This window comes from Notothenia rossii, assembly GCF_949606895.1.
Source record: "Notothenia rossii genome assembly, chromosome: 7".
NCBI lineage: Eukaryota > Metazoa > Chordata > Actinopteri > Perciformes > Nototheniidae > Notothenia > Notothenia rossii.
The window spans coordinates 30,772,268-30,788,647 of NC_136905.1; positions in this window are offsets into that span (position 1 = coordinate 30,772,268).

Consider the following 16,380-nt stretch of genomic DNA (forward strand, 5'->3'; position numbering starts at 1 on the left):
TTATTTACCCAGATGGGGTTAATTGCTGAATAAAAGAATGGTTCTTTTCAGTTGACCATTGTAAAGACACACACACACACACACACACACACACACACACACACACACACACACACACACACACACACACACACACACACACACACACTTCTGACAGCCTGGGACATGTACATAGACACCGCAGTAATGTACGGGCACAGCAACATAAATCTCACAAGAATGCAAGCAAGTGGCAAACACACAGTGGGGAGTAACTATGTACAATTACTCTAGTACTGTACTTAGGTGCAATAAGAGGTACCTTATTTGCCTATTTCCATGTACTGCTTCTTCATTTACACACTGTAAGCCCGAATAAGTTGAATCTACTTTAAAAAATAGAGTAAAGTGGTTGCCTTTAAACATTTAAGTAAAGCATTATGAAAACTTGAGTCAATTAAACTTAAATTAATCAAGGACTTGAATTGTTATTTGAAGTACAATCCACTTCATGTCAAGTTGATTTTACTTACATTTTTAAGTCAACCACTTTCTTTCTTTTTAAGTAACGCATTAGGAAAACTTGAGTGAATTTAACTTAAATTATTCAAGGACTTGAATTGTTATTTGAAGTACAATGCACTTCATGTGAAGTTGATTTTACTTAAAATATTGTGTAATATCAATTGCTTTCCCAATTATTTAACTTTGAATTTTTAGTTGAAAGTGGTTACATTTCGTATTTATATTTTTTATTCCGTCAACTAAAAAAAAGAAAAATACACAAAAATAAAGTTTGACCTTTTATTAAAACTTGAGTGTTTCATTTGGATACAATGAAATTGAGCTTCCTATACAAACTGTGGCAAACATATATACATTTTCCTGAGAACATTTTTTACATGAAACATGAAAGTATAGCAATCTATATACAGTATATAAAGAGATATATAGTTATATTTCTAAAAAAATAGATAAATATATTTAAGTAGAGCTCTGAAAAAATTAAGAGACCTCGTTTTACTTTTGGTAAAAACTGGATTAACATTTGTGTTTTATTCTATAAATTAATGACTAACAACATTTATCCCAAACTCCAAATATTCTAATTTAGAGCGTTTATTTACAAAAAATACCAAATGTTCAAAGTAATCAAAAAAGATGGAGTGTTTTGAAACCTCGAATAGTGCTAAGAAAACAATTCAAAATTCATTTTTCAACAACACAATACTAATTTTTTAACATAGGAAGGGCTAAGGAATCAATAATTGGTGGAATAACCCAGATTTTCAATCACAGCTTTCATGCGTCTTGGCTGCTCTGCACCACCTTTCACATTGCTGTTGGGTCACTTACTGTATAGCCACTCCGGGCACAAAAACTCAAGCAGCTTGGCTTTGTGATGGCTTGTGACCGTTCATATTCCTCTGGATCACATCTGCATTGACCTGGCTGTGGGGCATGGAGCATTGTCCTGCTGGATAAACCCACCCTCAGCTCAATTCAGGTGCGAACGGAAGAAAACCAGATCAAGACCCTGTCATGGAACAGTTGGAACCCCACTGAAAACCTCTGGATGTGATCCAGAGGAAGATGGATGGTCACAAGCCATCAAACAAAGCCAAGCTGCTTGAGTTTGTGTGCCAGGAGAGACTTAAAGTCACCCAGCAACAATGTGACAGACAGGTGGCGAGCAACCAAGACGCGTTGAAAGCTGTTATTGAAACATCTGGGTTATTCCATCAAATATTGATTTCTGAACCCTCCCTAAGTTCAAACATTAGTATTGTGTTGTTTAATAATGAAGAACTTGTTTTCTTTGCATTATTTGAGGTTTGAAAACACAGCATTTTCTCTTTTATTCTGACCAGTTGTAATTTTCTGCAAATAAATACTCTAAATGACTTTTCAGGGTATATGCAGGAATCCTGAAGTCAAATGTAATACCTTTTAAGACCTTATTTAAGACCCTTTCCATACATTTTAAGACCTCATCGCAACTTTGAGTTCTAACCGTTTACATTGGCAACACACTTTACCTCACATTTACTGTATTGATTGTAAGATAGCAAAACTAAACAGAGTGCAGACAGACTACTGAAGCCTCCTTTCCACATGAACTTCAACCTCTCTGTGAAGGTCAGGTTTAATGCAGTATGCTGCTTTTTTGCTTCTGTAGACTCTGTGCTCTTTCATTCCAGTAAAACTCCTCAGAAAACATTAGAAACCAGTATTTGACCAATAAACAAAACAATTGACAAAACTTTGAACTATGAAATCTGTCAAACTTTGGTGAGCTTCAGCGGGGTAATGCCATATAGGAGCTCCCTCACAAATACCCAGGGGTTAAATTGGGCTGGGGCTGTCCGGGGCTAAGCCCTGGCACATAGGACGATGCTCTGACGTCATCACCCTCACACATTTGTCATATGTTTACAAAAACGGATATATATGTTAAGACTTTTCTCGTTCTTAATATAGACTATATTTAGGGTCTATATGTGTTGACTTTACTTTAAAATAGCAGATCTCTGTGACCGGATATAGTTTGGCTTAGACTCCGGCCCCACAAGGACGCATACGGTAAAACGCATACGCAAGCGCAAAAAAGGCTTCCGTTCACACGCATTCGATTCATTAACGTGTCCGTTCACACTAGACCGCTGGAAATGCTGGAAACGATGTAGTACATATGTCAGGCCTGTAAGTGGCGCTGCTGCAGCCCGAAATACACCAAAAGCAGCGAAGAAGACCCCGGAGCATGGTTGCCATTCTGTTTATTCTCCGCGGTGGACGGCGTGTTCTCCTGCTGTATCTATCAGGTAGTCCACCAGCAGATGAAAAACACCCACCTCTCCGACTCTTCCAAGGAACGAGGGGACCGTGCGGCAGTATCCGTAAAAAAAAATGTTCCGCCGGTCAACATGTCCGTTAAAGTTTAAATCTTCCGTACAAAATTAGGAAAGTGCCGGTTAGAGGTCTTCTTTGTTATTTATTGAGCTTTAAAAAAAATTGATAACGACTCTGGTCTCTGTATAATAATATAATAATATTTAATAAACGGTGACTGCCTCTCTTTTTCTCCCCCTCTTCTGACAGCCCAGCAGCAGCAGAAGACGTGGGGAGAGGGAGGCGGGCTCTTTCATCGTTATCAGAAAATAATCATATAGGGCTTACACACGGAGCCGTTGGACCCCCAGAGCGTTGCGTATGCCGGTCTACCCACCTTGGGACCCGTTACCGTAGTCGTTTAGTTCCCCCCCCCCCACACACAGAACGGCGCAAGGCAACGAAACTTAAAATAATAAGCAGCATTTTACGGCGCGCTATGCATGGGGCTGCCTTGTGGGGTTTCCCGACATGTCGTTTCAGTAAATTAAAGGGTGTTTCATGTTGTCGTTGCTGTGAACCTTCTTAATACCTTGGAAAATGCCGTTTAATACTTTTTAATAGCCTTAATTTTCGCTAAATTGATTGATCAAATTGTAATACTTTTTAAGACCCCGCGGACACCCTGCTTTTGGGAGAGATGTTGTCAGTAGTTTATAGAATAAAACACAAATGGAAATGCCAAAAAGCTTAATAGGTCAAACAGTGCAAACATGCAACAAAAACAAAATGCAATGTGGAAGCCTAAACACTTGCCATATGTAACTGCAGCCAACTTTTCAGAACCCCGTTTCACAATGTAAGCACATTTTTCAAAGTCAGAATTTTGGGTGCCAGCTCAACTTTACCAAGTTTTAACATCACCTGCACTTTGGGTACTCCAGTTGCAGGGCATAAATGAGTCCGAACAGGACACAGAAGGCCTGAGGCAGGTGAGCCGGTCCATCCATCACCACATTCCCCTCCAAGACGATTGCCACACTGGATGGGTTGAGCTGAGGATTTTCTCCGACACAGAGGATTCCCAGTGGAGTTTGACTGTACACCTCCTTATCAGCCGCATCCTAACATAGAAATAAAGAGATTGACATATAATTCTACATCGTCCACCAAAAAGTAGCTTCCACTGTTTATAATGAAAAGCATCATACATATTTAAAAAAACATATCATATTTCATTTATATTGTTGGTGAATTAGTAAAAGACAATATATATAAGGAATAGTAAGTAAGTTAAATTAAGTTCCGTATTTTTTTTAACTCTGAATAATGTCCTGGGTCAATTTCACCCCAAAATTACCAAAGGGTGCAAAATGTGAACATAACACCAGGGTTAAAGTAACTTACGGTGCAGGTCTTGAAGTCCACGAACACAAAGGCATCCGATGTCTGTTTGCTCAGTGGTCTGGAATATAGTGGAGATAACAAAGAATGGGCAGATATTCATCAAATACATTCTACAAACTCTACACAATTACTTTATTGCAAATATACTTGAAAGTAAAGGAGAGGACAAAAGGAGATGACATGATAGGAGAGAATAGAAAAGGGAGAGAACATAACTTCTTCTTGACCAAAGAATAGAATAGGAAACAAAACAAGAGAGCAAAGCAAAATGAACAAGGGAAAAGAGGAAACAATGACACATGAAGAGATTAAATTAAATTGACAGGATAAGAGCAGCAAATGAGAGAAAAGAAGAGATGAGAAGGAAGTCAAAGGGACAAAAGAGGAACAAGGGGAGAGGAAAGAGATTGGGTAGACAGATATTAAGTAAACCCACCTTTGTCTGACTTAAAAGCTCAGACAGAAATTGGCCAGTGACACCCTTCTTCTTCCTAAAGAGGTCCATCAGGCTGGGAGAGAAACGGTCAAGTGCATCGAAGAAGTTGACCTTGAGATTTTTCCCCACCACTCTGTTGAACTCGCAATAAACCTGAAACACAAAAGAGAACAAACCATGCAAAACTGTCGAATAAAATCATCCTTGGTGAAACAAATAAGTGCATTTTTTATTTAGACAGCTTTTGCTTGCTTCACCATCTGATTTTTCAAGATTCCTCTGTGCACTTCTCACAGTAATATCTTAATAAAACCAGATATTTAAGTACGTATGAGGATATAACTACATCTTATGAACATTACAACACAAAACCTGGGGGGGTTTCAGCCTGGAACCTCCACCCCGCTGCGTCTTGGTCACGCTTCATATCGGCCGGCCCGGGGAGAGACACGCAGCACACCCTCCTGGCCATCAGAGTCGAACCCGTAGTTCGGAGGAATCGACCGCCAGGACACCGGCACTAGGCCGGGCCGGTGGAGGCCCTCCGATGGTGGGTCGCGTTTGCCATTCGATCAGTGAGAGGTGTGGACAAAAATGCAACAAGAATTGTCAAAATTCGTTAATATATGGATGAGGGGGGGACCCGAGACCGGGCTATGTTCCCGTTAGAAGGAACCGGGTGAAATAGCCAAAAAAAGAACAATTAATAAAACCGGGGAAAATAAGAGGAAAAGTGAAAAAAAGTTTCCGAAAACAGGCACTCGTGAGGCGGGCAGAGTCCCCTGTCAACTCCTGTTACATTCCTCCATGGTGTCATTTGAGCGAAAAATGGCTAATTCAACTTTTACGAGAACCAGGATGGGGGGTTCAAAAGGGCTTGACCAAGGCCGACCCAAAGTGCATGGTGAGCGGACTCATCACCTCCGTGAGAGTGGAGGTGTCCTGAGAGTGGAGCCTGCACAGGAACTGTCCTGAGAGTGGAGGCCTGCAGGCAGACCCGTCTCAGGCTGACAGGCAGGTCGGCCATCCAGCTATTTTAGCCGGGCCGGCTAAAATGATTGGTCGTGCTTTTTACAGCGCTACGGCTTCCACAGATTAACATTTTGTATGTATTTATTGTCAAAGCATTTCATATATGCATTGCTATCGGGATGTTAAGAGCATTCCATGGAATATAACAATAAGTGTTTCTGAAATAAATTACATACCCTACCTTTAAGGGACGTTAATCAACAACATCTGAAAACGTAATGTGGTCGCTAATGTTAGCTAAATGGCGTCTCACCTGATGTAGTAGCACAAAGCAGCTGTCCAAGCGCCACCCTCCTCTCCCTATGATGGAAGCCTGAGGCAGCCTGAGGCAGGGTTCTATTTCGTATATGGCTTCGCCCTCTAAGGCTATCGCTATTGGGTAATCACCCTGCGCCCCCGCGCAGCACTGAAACACTTGTAGTCCACGCCCACCCGCAAGGTGGGCCCCACCCTCGGGCCTCCTTCTGGTATAAATAGGAAGGAGGCCCGGCAATCAGCTCCCTCTTTTTTTCAGCAAACCAGCACAGTTACTGAAGCACAGCAATTGAGAATCATGAGCAACAACTGCGTCCGTGATTGTCCCTCATGTGGCTCTGGGTTCATAATGAGTTATGACCTGCAGAGATAAAAGCAGTATGCGAATCCTGCCGGGGGTCAGAGCACGCGTACGCGGCTCTAAACCAGCAGGTAGCATGCACACACTACGCTCTTCTCCCCTCGGGCGACAGGAAGCGGAGAGCGGACACTCTTGCTGCTGTGGCCGAGGAGTGGTCAAGGCTTACGAGCCCGCGGACGGGGCCTCGTGTCCCTGGGGCAGAGTGCCGGGCAGGAGTCCGAAGCATCTCGTGCCCCGCCTCCCTCCACGGTTCACCGTTCGGTTCTCCCCTCCCTCCTCTCCCCCGGACGGGGGAGACAGAGTCGGAGCAGGGTGCCAGCTTGGAGGCCGAACATGCTTTCCCCCTCTCCGTCACCACAGCGCGGCGGCGTCTGTTACGGAGACGGCCAGAAAAGTGCTACTGGACGCTCCAATCAGCCCGGACGGGCTGTTCGGACCCCAGTTCCACGCCATGGTGGAGTCCATGAAGACGGCCGCGGAACAGGTGGACGGCATTCGCCAGCATGTACAGCTGGCTCCAGTCGGCTGAGCTGCCACAGCGGCACCAACGCCTGCAGCAGCTGCGGCGTTCACGCCGGCTACAGGAGGCCGCACGCGGAGAGACGCCCACAGCAACCGCCTCGGCGGCTGCAGGGGCTCCGTCCCACGTCTCTGCTCCCCCGCCACCCCAGAGACAGGGTCTCCCGGCGACAAGTCAAAGGTGAGTGAGGCTCCCTCGCTCCTGGTCTGCCCCGCGAGAGCCTCCGAGGAAGCGGAGCCGGTAATTAAGCCGGCTGCCACTAATCTGTTGATTAAGTAGACAGCAGGGCTCCCTGCAGAAGCCTGCTGGTTTTAACCTATTGGTTTATAAACTGCAGAACTCGCGGCATTCCTCTGTCCCAGATATGCCTCCTACGCACGGTCATAAGAACCCACGAGCACCGTTATAACGCCTGTGGACAGCATGCACTCACCTCTCATCCCCTGGGCGTGTACGCGCCTCATGATGAGAGACGGAGTGAAATGTAGCGTGTGGAAACTCCCTCGCAGCCCTTTTGCCTCACGGGCAGCGGCGGCGATGGCGTGGCTCGTCACCATGACGACCATTACCGCACTTCGCAGAGAAGCCTCTCCCCCCAGCAGTTCTATGGGATACAAGAAACACTCCTGTCATCCCAGGAACAGTGTCTTGCGCGGTTTTTACCCCCGCTATTTTTCTAAATCTCTTCTGTCCTGTTCGCACCCTGTCTTGCTATGTGGCGTGCACGGCTGCCTTGCGCCATTCTCAGCGCCTGTTTGTGCACTATAGAGAACGCTCGATCGGGCAACCTCTGTCTGCACAACGGCTGTCACACAGGTTGTGTGAGGCTGTGTCACAGGCATGTCTCCTCTGGGGTGGGCCCCCCGGAGAACATCAATGCGCACTCCACCAGAGGAATTTCCTCCTCCACGGCTTTGCACGGAGGAATGTGGAGTGGAAGATATTTGCACTGCTGCATCTTGGTCTTCGCCCTGTTCGTTTATTCATTTTTATTTGAGGGATGTCTCCCATTCCTCTCTGACACACCCTGTACTGGGTGTCCTGTCGGAGTGAGTGACGTCAGGGAGCCAGCTGTGCGCCTCTCTCCTGCCTGTCGGCACGCGGAGAGCGGCCCTTTTCCCCTCTTATAGGAGGGATGTTCCTTTTTCCTCGGACAAACTTTGTACAGAGTGCCTGGTCAGAGTGAGTGACGTCAGGGATCCAGCTGGGCGCTCTCCTGCCTGTCTGACACGCAGAGAGCTGCTGTTCCCCTTCTATGATCGCTTGGCAAGGTGGGACCTTCGTCTCCACTTTCTCACAGCGGCCGGTATGTATTGTTCCCAGCCTTCACCCCGTCGGGAAGATAGTCATGTTTAGCTATGTTCCAGGGACGGTGATGCGCCATTACGCATGGCACAACAGGCATGGGGTGTTATTTAGCAGGTGTGTCTGTGCTTCTAGTGCCGGGCGGACCCAGTGGGGCGCAGACGACATCATGCTTCGCCCTTAACCCAATAGCGATAGCCTTAGAGGGCGAAGCCATATACGAAATAGAACTGAGGTTACCTACTGTAACCCCAGCTTCTATGAGTAAATGGCGCAGCCCTCTAAGCGCTGGGCCCAAATGGCTCTACGAATAGCTGAAGAAAAGTTATTTGGTATGGGAGCAGATTGCCGGGCCTCCTTCCTATTTATACCGGAAGGAGGCCCGAGGGTGGGGCCCACCTTGCGGGTGGGCATGGACTACAAGTGTTTCACTGCTGCGCGGGTGCGCAGGGGGATTACCCAATAGCGATAGCCTTAGAGGGCTGTGCCATTTACTCATAGAAGCTGGGGTTACAGTAGGTAACCTAAGTTCTAGCGTCCGGCGTTCAATGTGGGGTGGTGTCCGACTCACACAACTAAAAGAATGGTGACAAAAACAGCAACTGGGTGAAAAAAAAAATCTACGTCTTTCGGTCAACACGAACAAGTGAAAAAAGTACAGCACTATCTGTCTAAAACTATCTGCACCTCGTAGCCTACTATCGCTCAGTAAAAGTTAACAAAAGTGAGGGAAACACACATTGCCTGACTGCAGTAGTGTAGAAGTGCTGCAGTTAAGTGACGTAAATCAAATGAAAACTTAATGCGGTCGCTATTAAGATCTAGATCCCTCCGCGGGCTCCATGATCACACTGCGGGGATTTCCCCCCCCCTAATGACCACCTACTGTAGCAGCACATTATACCACTTATTACACGGCTACATACTAAAAAAACAAACAAATTATTCATAATATCGATTTTAAAATGATTTCATTGACTTAAAAACGATCGTAATGCTTCCGCCAAAATAAAAAGTCCATTCCACGGCGCACTAACGAATGGAACTTTAATTCAGAAAATAAACGGCAGCATTATTCGAATTTACCTGTAACTGTCAAAGTCTGTTAACGTTTTATTTTCCTCTAACAAGTACTTAAACAATGCGAGAGAAGCCCACACCGTGTTCCCGCCAGTTGATACTTCCTATGGCTGTGTTACACCCAAAAGTACGAGAATTCAACCAAGCCCTGTTAGCTAAATCACTCACCAGATTCAGTAGATAAGGCAGCCGTGCAGCGTCACCCTCCTCTCCCTCCTTTGGAAGCGTAGACAGCGCGGTGAAAGGGTGCAAGTCCGGCGTTCAAAGTGGGGTTGCGTCCGACTGAGAAATTGCTAGCTGGAAACGTGGCTGCGGCACATTAAAAGATCCTTCTCTTTCCCATAATGCATTGCGAACATGACTAAAACTTGATAATGTAAAGTTACTTAACTTAAAATTATTGACACATTGCTTAACTAACACATGTAAGTATTATATGCTTACATTTGGTAGTCAGCAAGTAGAATATGCTTTCATTTGATAGTAATGCAATCAAACTTAAATAATATTTATTTCATTTTCATAATCATTATTTAATTAGATATGAACTCCGGGCTAACGGTGCATGCACAGTACATGCGTATATATACTCAGTTACTGCAGAGTTCCTTCCTGCAGCAGCACCTGGAAGACCCCCACACATATAACAACAAAGACTATAACACCCCTGTTGTGCAATACTACTTATGTGCAATATATATATTTATATACTGTAAAGCTGTGCAATATATACTTCCAACTGTAATACTTTCTCAAAACTGTACTGGCACTGGAGTTGTATTGTGTATTTTGTACTTTGTAAATAGTGTAATTTCTACTAATTTTTTATATTTTTGATGCACGCTTCTTATGTTAAGCCCTGAGCCGGTTTTTCAGGTCTCAGGCTCGAAAGTGACATTCCCAGAACAAATGATCATATCTTCCCTTCTAGAAGGGGTAAATTAATAATATTTTTTCTCAAAGCAAGGTCACACCTGTGAGTTGGATGTAGAAGTGTCAGAATCAATATGTTTTTATTTTAAAGTAAATTCAGATTGTACACAGTAAACAAATGTAAATGATTGTGTCCGTCCAAAACAATAAAATACTTATAGTGAAAACCACCCTTGATTGATGGGATGGTAGACTAAAAGCTTTAGGAATCCAAACTACAACATATAATAAGTACCCTGTATCACGATTGATGCAAAACAAGTGACATTTGACCTTTTTAGAGAGATTTAGCACAAAAAAAAACACTTCTGGGGTCATTTGGGTGGATTTTCCATAACTCCGGCCCCCCTTGGTCGATTTTGATGATTGACATCTCTTTTTAACCGTCAGGGCCAATAGAATCTAGGGGAAGTTCCTAAATCCACCTACACGTTACCAAATAAGGAGTGAGAGTGATGCGTAGCCAGAATACCCAAAACAGGAAGCTGTCATACACTCTGGTAGCTATAGCAGCTAATATGAAAACTCAGTTTTTGACATACAAATTGAATGATGGATTATCAGTAATCATTTCAAAGTGACACAGACACATTGGATTAACCTATGGATTAACCTTCAGCTGCGTTTTTCTCGTTTTAATACCATTGAACACAACTTTTGATCAGAAACAGCAACGGTAAGACATTTCTCCCGTTTTTGCTCCATAAAGCTACGTGTTGTGATGTCTGTGTTTGCTTCCCATGTCGCGTGTTCTGATCGCACAGTGATGATACTAATACCTCTAGAATCTGTGGAATCTTAGCTTGCTATCTTGTTTGTGCAGATCCGATGAGTAATAAAGTATGTATACCTAGAGTTCTGTGCTAAGTGCGGTAGCATTTTTTCGCTCCGGGCTAATTTAGACGCTTCTTGTGAGACTTGTGTTTTGTTTCTGTAAAAATGGTTCGCATCGTCAGTTAGCTGAGTTTCATTCCGTTAAGTGAGTATGACACATTCATAGTTTATTAAATGTTAAGAAGCCCTGTGACCAGGCCCGGTTCCAGAACAAAATGACTCATTGGTAAAGTGCTATTTTTATAAGTGGGGAGTGGACCTAACACCCTCTAGGGGGGTCTTCACCTCCTCTAGGGGGGTCTGGGGGGGTCCATGCTCCCCCGGGAAGATTTGTTTTTTAAATATTGAAGTTAAAAGCATCAATCTGGTGCACTTTGAGAGCAAAATTAAGATATCTATGGATGCATCTATCAACACCCATATGAAACAGAACTGTAAACAGATTTCTTTTTTCTTTATGGATATTTTACATATCACTCCCCTTTTAAGACCGAAATGTCTACATTCATAGCAGAAGATGGCATCTTTTTTATAGGGAAAATTCCAGCCAATCTCTGTTTTGAAACCATGAGATACAAAATGAGCGCCTTACCCCACTGTACAGGCGAGTTGGGTACTTTTTTAAATATACCTGGGCAGGCTCTGTTTTGCCGAGGTCCTCTGGCACTTGCGGGCCGCCGAGGGGTGGCGGTGTTTGTTGCAACGAAGACGGCTGCGGCTGCTCCGCCTCCGGGTAATGTAATGTCCCCATGATCTGAACTGCTATTACCTGCAGTCGATGCAGTGTTACTGCTGGCGATAAGGGCTGGTTGTTTTAACCATTTTCTGATGTCCATCATTGACTGCTGTGTAAGCACCTTGCAGATGACGAACGCGCAGCAGCACAGGTCACGCGCACCTGACATAATAACGTTACTTACCATTTAAATTGACCAAATAAATGCAGCAGACAATGTTATTTAATCACAATTTATTTTATTTCAACTATATTCTTTTTCTAATTATTATTATTATTATTATTATTATTATTATTACTACTATTATTATTATTATTGTTATTACATATGTAATATTTTTCATTTTTCTAATGAGGGTGCATAACAACTCAACTGAGGGTGCAATGCACCCTTATGCACCCTCATAGACCCGGGCCTGCCTGAGACACAGTTTCGTGAAAATAAAGCTTAACAGGTTAAGTACAATTTAATTCTCACAATCACACCTACAATCTGAAAAGAAGAAAACAACATCATACTTCTTCTGTAGCAGTCAAAAAACTTTAGGTTATCCCAAAAAAATCTGTATTTTTTAACACAAGTATCACTGTTTGTGTGTGTGGGGTTAAAGTGAAAGGTTGTAGGGTAGTGGTGTCGGGGGGGGGGGGGGGGGGCTTTCCCAATCAGATCAGTACTGAGGGAGGTGGCATCATTCCACAAAAATGCGAGCCTCTGATCACGTACAGTGCAGCGACTTATCTAAATGAAACTCACATTGCCTGAGTAATCACATGACAGATGATGGCATGCAGTAAGTATGAGAGGAAAAATTCATAACGCGTGAGAGGGAAGAAGGAGAGAAGGGAGGAGAAAAGAAAAAAGCTAATGCACAGAAGGGGGTGGAGAGAAAATGAGGGAATGTGAGAAAGAGAGAGGAGGAGAGGTTAAATAGCTCCCACACTTCGGGGCAGGATGGCAGGTTGGACAGGGTTTGACAAGTCCCAGAACAGTAGCCTCTCTTGATCCCCATTAGCAGCAGCCTGACAGTATTCCTCCTTTGAAGAACCGAAAGTCAACACTCCATTTGTGGAGATAAGGTGCAGGTGAAGGAATGAGCATGGAGCCAGAGAAATGGTTTGGGCTATAAGGAAGAAAAAAAGGTTAAATCATTTGAACCGCTGCGCTTTTTCATTGAAAAAATGTGTATGTTACCGCGGGTGCATTCTTTCCTCTATAACTCCTTATCTTAAACTGCTTAGCGCTTTACATTAGGTTCCTGTTTTGGTTCCCCATCTCACTGACCTGCATGTCTCTTAAACAGCTCTCCAACCCCCATTTTTAGAAAACCCAAGTGTCCCATCTTAGACCCGCTCTTCAAACAGGCCTGCATTGATTAACTCGGAGGGGCTCTCTCTGCCATCCACCTATTAATTATATGGCCTTCATTAACACCGGGCTGATGAATGGCCTCTGCTGGAAAGGCGAGTTAAGAGGAGGTGTTAACACAGCACCTGCCTGCACTCATGTGGCCACTTATTAACCAACAATGACCTTCCACATCATAAACCCACTGGCCGGCTATTTGCTGTCTAATAAACGGAGCCCCTCTTCCTCGGCTCCCCCCCTTCTCCCGACTCTGTCCCCTTTACTTGAGCCTCTCAGAGTTTATTGTTCTGCAGGAGAAAAAAAATTGGATGCCTGTAAACTTCGGACACCTGGAATCAACTAAAATACAGATCCATAGGCCCAAAAAGGAGTTAAGTAGCATAGGTGGTTAATGGATTGATGAAGAGCCTCTCCACAAGCCCTCTGAAGAGAAGGTAGAAGCAGCTATAGGGAAGTGTCAAAGCTTTTCTCTCTTGACATTGTAGCTAATGGTAGCAGCAAGCTGCACTCCAATGCTAATCTATCATAACAGCAGGTAAATCTACATAACCTGGTAATACATAGCATGCGGTTTTCATCTATCCGTCAGAGCAATGGCCTTTTGTCATCGGGACTTATAAGTATATTCTGCATACATGCATGTTGCATGGCAGGACCATCAATAGAAGCAACAACTTTTTGATATTGGTGAACTGAACTGTTTGCATCTAATACATGTGAGCTAACAACGCTCATGCGCTGAGTTTTACTGCGATTGAGGATTTACGCACCCAGCAGCAGGAGTGCAACTGGCAATCCATATAACGCTAACACCAGTTAATATGGATATTTAATGTTAAGATCTGCAAGGATTTTAATGGCAAAAATCTAAAAATCTTAATAAAACTTGTGCCTTTCAGGTCCAAAAAAATCAAATTTGAACATAAGCCAATTTTAAACGATTCTTCAAGCTGAAGCTAAATAAACATTAAAAATGAACGTAAAAATGTTTGGCATAGGGAACTTCAAAATTCTAAGTTCTGAACTATGAACATGACCTCATCTCATTTGAATCAGTTCGAACTAAACTTGTGAAATGTGAACACTGATATTGAGTGACATGTAGATACGAAGTACCAGTGTCACTCAGGCAGACTAATACCCTCCTGTCTCCAGTCTTTGAGATGTCCAGAAAAAATACACAACATCACTCATATTCATAATTTCATTCCTACTCGTCAAGGTTATGGTAAAACATTTTTAACACTTCACTTTTGTCCGCGTGTTCTCTCCATGGAGAATAATTGGGTGTTTTATACAGCTAGTAAACGGCTTTTAATTGATTTGTGCACAGGAGATGACAACTAATTAACACGTAACTGCAGTGGTCCTAAAAAAACAGATTAGTGTAGTCTTTACATTGTTGCTTTAGTGTTAAGGCAACTTGGACACTAATTCAGACAAAATTCCCATCACATCACATCACAAGGTGCATGTCTTAAAGTTTAGAAGACATAATCAACAAGTGGAATCACACATTTGCAAGTATATAAAGGTGAGTTGAGGAATGAATACAACAATTAGTTTGAATAAAATTGAGACCACGGTAAAGCCAAAGCATAAATGGCTGACTTTGATTGTGGCAGTGATATATTTCTGTCAGAGTGAGCAGTTTGGTCCATTTGCTCTGCGTTAGAGTGCTCCATAGCGGCTGTGTGGATGGAGACCTCTCAACAGCGAGTGATAGTTTGGTAGATCTCAGACAGACATAATGGTCTGGGGCTGAGCCACTGCTCAGTCCCTCCGCAGACCAGAGGGACAGAGAGCTCTGGTAATGGGCCCTAATGTGAGGACGTATTTATTTCATCCACTGGCCCAAGTAATTGGCTGTCTTTCAGTGTGGCCGGGGTTAAAACGCCGAGTGATGGATGGCAGTTTTGACAGAGGTTAGCTGGCTTCCGCTTTCACTGCTATTCTTCTCTCTGAGAGATGGATCCTGTCACTGACTTTGGTGGAGTGATCCACTTTGAGCCCCTTCATCCCAGACCAAAACCTCAAGCCCAATTTTAGCACAATTACGACGTGAACATTAAATAAAACACACATCAAGAATAACAATAGAGCTATTAGCAAGGAGCAGAACCCACATATTTACCCTGGACTGGAACATAATTCTCCCAGTTTGGGTTATAATGTCACATGGAAATTACTTTATGCAGTGGAGTCACAATGGGAGTATTGAATAAATGGCCATGTCAAACCTTTTAGTGACTAATCTTAATGAAAATAACGATGAGAGATGAATTTAGAGGCGAGAGCGCAAACTGAACCAATTATGAAAGCCATTGCTATGCTGGCATGGGAACATGTTCCTGTCTATTAGTATAAATGGATCGAACAATAAACTCAACTAATTCCCCGGTCAATGGATTTGAGGGATAAAATGGTGGTCCGGGATTTCTGCTCATGTTTCAGTTGTTTATAGCCATCACTGTTGATCTGCTAATTTAAGTAGAAAATAAAACAGTGTTGCAGAATATAATCTTTTTTGGATTCTGTTCAGACACCGTTTGACAAAATGTTTTTAATTGCACATTTAATCCGTTTAGAGCGTTAAAATGGAGCCAAAGCATTTGAGATTGAGGTTTCCTCCGCTGAAGTTTCCTTTGGAGCGAGACTAAAACTGTACAAGTGATTCTGAGAGCCATAAAATACAGGAGGTTCCTAAAAAAGAAGCAAGGACAAGGTCATACCCCAGGAATTAGAACAGGTACCCTCCCCGATCCTCCCCTCCACCTTCTCTGTTCTGAGTTTGTGACCTGGCAGGTGGATCCAACCATCACTATAAAATGGGCGGGGCTTGTTAAATAACAAGTGGGGGGACGAGTTCTTATACAGCTGCCAGCCACCTAACCCCTCCAGTTAAAACTTGTTTAATGCATTCCATAAATCTAATCAAACAAGCCCTTTTCTCTCTCATTACATCGGAGTCCCTCATGCCACACACGGCACAAAATGGCGGGACAGCTGAAAAATCAGAACGCGAAATTCAAAAACAATGACTTTTTTTTCACAGACACGTTTTGCTTTTTTTCCCGAGGAGACCTTAAGAATTGTGTTCTCTGTTATCCTCCAGTTGATCCCTTGATTATAGTCATACAGATTATGCTGCAATTCTTAAACAAGCTGGGAAAGGGACTTTGAGCATGCAAAATAAATGGGAATAAATCAACCATGTGACAGCTTTTGAATTCCTCAAAACAAATGTTACTCCTGATGTCAGGAGAGGAAGTCTTCCCCGCATCCAAAAGTAAATCAAATGCATATC